Here is a 6,000-nt window from a genome sequence, read left to right on the forward strand (position 1 = left end):
GAGACACCGAGGACTACCCCGGTCATGACCCGAAGTAAGCAGAAAGGAGACAAAGCTAAGACAGCTAATCAGAGGCAGGATGCTGCGGAAATCACCTCACCTATGAACACTAACTCCATTGCAGTCGCGGCTCTCAAAGCAGCATCTACGAAGAGCAATGCAACTGTTGCGGCCCTCCAGGCTGCAGAAGCTAACAAGACTTTGGTTACAAACCAAGTCCATCAACAAAGAGAAGGGGTGGCAGAATCAATGACACATCAGCCCGCGCACCCGCCATCCTTCGGAATGCCGTCAACAAACGGTCAGAATCAAACTATACCAGTGGTTTTAGCACCGCGGGTGGAAACTCAACCCAGGGGACCAAACTTGGAGATACCAACAATCGAAGTTGATCCTCTACCACCCTTAATACACACAGTAGATGAAGGGGGAACCATGGCCGTAGGGGTACAAGCAGGAACTCCCAATCAGGGGTCTAACCAGTCCCATCGACTGATGGTAGAGCTCGAAGAATTGAAGAAGAGCCAGCAGGTCTACGCAGATGTCGTAGCTCTGCTGGACAGAGAGAATCAAGACTTAAAAGATCGGAATCTCAAAGCACGAAGACCAGCCAACAACTGGACGAAGCAAATTCTAAGGCGCCAGAGCCTAATCGAGACCGAAGAATCATCCTAGCAAACGCCGCTAGGGGAAGCACTTCATCTGATCCGGATTATGCCGCCGAAGACTCAGATTATTATGACAGTGAAGACCGAAGAAAGAAACGCTCAACTGAGCACGAGAACGTGGGACATTACCGCGCGATGGAAGAGCTGCGTAATGAGATGATGGATGAGATCAGGCAGTTAAAATCCAGACAAGGGGGAGGAAGGCTTGAATATGTGATGAAAGAGGCTAACTCCACGCCCCTAACTCATCGCCTGGCAAATACCCTCATTCCGATGAAGTGCCCTGTCCCAACTTTTGAATGATATGACGGATCCAGTGATCCCGTGACACATATTCGGTATTATAATCGTATCTTAGCTCGATGGAGTCAAAACGACGCCGTCCTCTGTAGGTATTTCCCATCAAGTCTGAAGGGGTCGGCTTTGTCTTGGTTTGACAACCTGCCACCTGATTCCATCAACTCCTACGATCAACTCGCAGAGAAATTCTTGAGAACTTACATGTACAACAAAGCTGTCAACACCGGAATGGATAAACTTTTTTCACTGGCAATTGGTTACAAGGAGAAAACAAGGGAATACACCAACAGATGGCATAAGATCTGTCAAGCTATAGGGAGTGTGAATCCCGTAGTAAGCATCAACTGCTAAAAATGGGGATTAGACGGAATGAGTCCACTGTTTGTTGAGATCCACGGAAGCGTACCTAAGACAGAAGGAGATCTTCGAATAATTATTGAGAAGTATGCTCATCTTGAAGAAATCCAGCGTGAGAACCCGAGGGCACAAACGCAAAGGTCTCACCGTACCAATTCCGCAGAACAAACCAGCGGGGCCAAAAGGAATAGCTCAGTGGAACGACCGCACGAAGATAGGAAGGAAAAAAGAGATGATCGACAAAAAGACGATCGAAAATTCGAAGATCAGGTTTATACAAAGCTCAATGATAGCTACGCTCGGATCTTGCGAGAGATCAAAGGAAGGGAAAATTTGGAGTGGCCATGGTCTAAAGGAAAACAGCCCCCAAGGACCGAGAAGTCAAAAGATTACTGTGAGTATCATTGCTTCAATGGTCACCAGACCGAGAAATGCAAAAACCTCAAAATAATGATCCAAAAGTTGATTGATGCCGGCGAACTCAAGCAATACATACTAAAGGAAGTCATCGAGGATAGATCCAAACGAACCAAGCAAGTCCAACTTCCAGAAGGAAACCGCACAATCAACACCATTTCGTGTTCCGAAGCCGTATGACCCTCACTTACAGCGCAGATAGGAAAGAGGCTAAGAAAGCAATTCGAAGATCACTGCGAGTTATATAAGATTGATGGAGTAGAGGTGGACGAGCACGAATAGTGGATGGACGCACCTATATCGTCGATACTGAAGACATCGAAGAAGATATGGAAGACCATAACGATCCCTTGGTCCTCACACTACCAGTGGTCGGATGTAACCTCAAAAAGATCCTCATCGACGGGGGAAGCTCAGTTAACGTTCTATTCTACGACACCTTCAGACGGATGAAGCTCAACGTCCTCTTATTACACCATCTACGGGTTCAACGGAGCACCCACAAAGCCATTGGGAGATATCATGTTGCAGGTGAACACCGGTCCCATGAAAGTAGAAACACAGTTCAGCGTGGTAGACGCCCCATCCCCCTATAACGCCATTATTGGCCGAAAATGGGTACACAAACTCAAGGGAGTGGCAGCAACTTACTACCAATATCTCAGATTCCCTACACCCGAGGGAGTAATGGAAATTAAGGTAGATCGAGTCTTTGCAAAGGAGTGTCAGGCCACTCAGGATCGTATCAACAACGAACAGAAAAAGCAGCGAAGGACAGAGGCAAGTACTTCAGCAGCCAGCGAAGGACAGAAACATACCAAATAGCAATTAAATAACGTCCCTGTCCTTGGGGACCCGAAGCCGATGTTTAAGTTTGAATGGACCGCAGAATGTGAAGAAGCCTTCCAAAAAATCAAAGAATACCTGGCTTCAATTTCGATCCTACAGAAACATGATCCCGATGAGGTTTTGGCACTGTACATAGCAGCGACAGAAGACGCAGTTAGCGCAGTGCTAGTTAAAACCAATACGAAGATAGAACAACCTATCTATTATGTCAGCAAGACCCTCAATTCTGCGGAAAGGAATTACACGAAGATTGAACAACTCATCCTGGAATTAGTATGGGCTAATAAAAAGCTGAGAACCTATTTCCTAACTCACTTCATCCGCGTCTCATGCAAAGCACCATTGGAAGCAGTCCTCAAAAGCGCGGGGAAAGTAGGGAGAATATCCAAATGGAACACCCACCTGGACCAATTCAACATCATCCATGAAATTCAACACTCCCAAAAATCCCAAGTATTGGCGGATTTCTTAGAAGACCTCCCCATGGACAACGAAGAAAATATTAGGGGCATACCAGAAGCTGACGAGGAAAACAAGGATCCAGTTGACGTCCTCGAACCCATGAGCCAAAGACGATGGTAAGTTTTCGTCGATGGTTCCAAAAATAAGGAAGGTGCGGGAATAGGCATTGTCATCACCACCCCAACCAGAGAAAGGATCGTACATGCACTCAGGTTGGAATTCAAAGAGCATACTAACAACATCGTCGAATACGAGGCAGTCGTACATGCCCTCCGCTTGATAATAGAGATGGGAGTAACTTATGTAATACTGATAAGTGACTCGCAGCTTATCATACGACAAATAGGGTTCGAATAAAATGCATACGACGACACCCTCTCAGCTTACATGGCCTTGGTCCAAACATTGGCATCACAAATTCCGAACATCAAGTTCAGGTACTTATGCAGGAGAGATCTCAGGCACGTGGATGTCCTAGCATATATACAATCCATGCTGAAGGACAAAAATATTGAAGCTATCAAAATAACAAGGGTATACGAGCCTTCAATTGCATCACAATTCTCCTTTGCTACCAATCAAGATACAGTAGAAGAAAATATCGAAGACCAAGTGGGAGAAGACATCCATAACGATTTCGACGAAGAAGATATCCTATCAAGAGCAAATCAAGACGAAGATTTCAGCAGCGAAGATGATTGGAGAATGGTGATTCATGCGTTTCTCAAGGAGGGAACTTTACCCGCGGATCATAAACAAGCCAGGAAAATACTCTCCAAAGTAGGAAGATATGATCTTCGGGATGGGGTCTTGTACAAGAAATCTTTCCTCGGACCGTTACTACGTTGCTTATCCAGGAAAGAGGGGCATCGAATTCTAAACGACATCCATTATGGTGACGCAGGGAATCATAGCGGCATGAGATCACTAGCTGACAAAGCAAAAATGCAAGGATATTACTGGCCCACAATGATACAAGATGCCGCAAGAATGTCCCGACGATGTGAAGAATGTCATCATTTCGCCAAAAAGATACACGCACCAGCAACAACGCTAAATTCTGTGGATAGTCCGTGGCCATTTTCAAAATGGGGCATAAATATCGTTGGGCCTTTCATCGAAGGGTCAGGGAAAAGACGATTTTTGATAGTAGCCACGGACTACTTCAGTAAATGGGTGGAAGCTAAAGCCTTATCCAGGATCAGAGACGTGGATGTGTTCACTTTCATATTCCAAAACATCATTTGCAGGTTTGGCATACCAGCAGAAATCGTGTCCGATAATGGTAAACAATTAGAGGGAAAAAATATAGACATGCTCTTCGACACTTTCAAAATAAAGAAGAACAAGTCCACCCTCATATACCCTCATAGCAACGGACAAGCGTAAGCTACTAACAAGACCCTCGCCCTTATCCTCAAAAATCAATTAGACGAACATAAGAGGCGGTGGTGTGAACAACTACACAATGTATTATGGGCATACAGAACAACACGAAGATCTGCCACCGGGGAATCCCCATTTATCCTCACTTATGGAGCTGAAGCAGTCATCCCAACAGAGATCCTCATGCCAACCACAAAGACCGAAGCATGGGAGAAAAATCTCACAACAGACATGATGTTAGAGAGACTGGACGACCTGGAAGAAAGGAGGGAAGCAGCATTGCAAAAGATGGAAAATTATCACTGGAGATTAGCGAGAGAATACAACAAAAAGGTTAAGATTCGAAATTTTGTAGAAGGGCAGTATGTGCTAAGAACAATCCCGCAGTATCAACGAGAGAAGAAATGGGGCAAGTTAGCACCTACATGGGGAGGACCTTTTATAATACACGACATTGCGGGAAACGGTTCCTACTATCTTCGAAATCTGAAAGGCGAGGTCCTCCGACACCCTCGGAATGCTAAATGGCTCAAACCGTACTACCCATAGGAGCAGCGCAGCTTCGCATCTGCGTGAAGAATACCAGAAGAAGAAGGCAGCGTAACCGCTCTACATGTTTCTATCTCTGGACGAGGAGTAGCAGGCCTCAACCTATCGATCAAGCAAACTTTTTGCAAAATCTTCAAGCAAACGAAATGGTCAAAAGACCCGCTGGGTGAACGCATGTACATTACATAATAAATTAACAATATTGGGGAAAGTAGTTAATCTACAATCTCTTAGGGATCCCCTATCAGTGTCTATGAGTGTAAGACCAGGGGGAAGGCACCCAACAGAAAGAGATACCCAACCAATTTTAAGGCAGCGGGTCGACGGAATGGGTGCATGTAAATATTTCAAATAAGCATCCCATATCCTAGAACGTTGCCTCGGCCCCCACCGTTTGGGAATCCTCTGGACCAGGATTCGCCAGCGGGGTGATAGGTCTCAAGATGATCACGAAGGTATTTACCTTTGATGTCGCACCCAAACACTCTTAACTTTTTACAAAGAAAGTTATTTCTAATTTAACGCTTCACAATACTTAAACTAAAAATGAATTGATAACGCAGGTATGCCAAAAGGATGATCCATATCATAAAGAGTTGATTACAAGTTCAGCAAATAAGATAGAGCAAGAAACACATCAAAAAATGATCCGAAATTATATAATCAACAAGAATCAACTTTCTATGACTAATAAAAGAAATCTACTTGGACGATACATCTCCATCAACAGGGTTGTCTTTGCGAGATGAAGGTACACTACCACCTGAAGAAGGGCCAGAAGAACCAGACAAGGGTGCATGTAGGGGACGACGCGGATAATTCTTGACAAGACCATGTTCGGCTTTAAGATCAAGTTCAATCTTGTCTAGGACTTTGTTGGTCTCCTCAGCCAACTGACATCGAGCTTTATATGTGATAACAGCGGTCCGCTGGTGGGCCTGAGACAACAATGCAGATAGGCGTTCCACCTCTTTGGAGGCAATCTCTGCTGCTTCCTCACGAGACGCGGCCC

The sequence above is a fragment of the Papaver somniferum genome, chromosome 1 (assembly GCF_003573695.1).
Source record: "Papaver somniferum cultivar HN1 chromosome 1, ASM357369v1, whole genome shotgun sequence".
NCBI classification, from domain to species: Eukaryota; Viridiplantae; Streptophyta; class Magnoliopsida; order Ranunculales; family Papaveraceae; genus Papaver; species Papaver somniferum.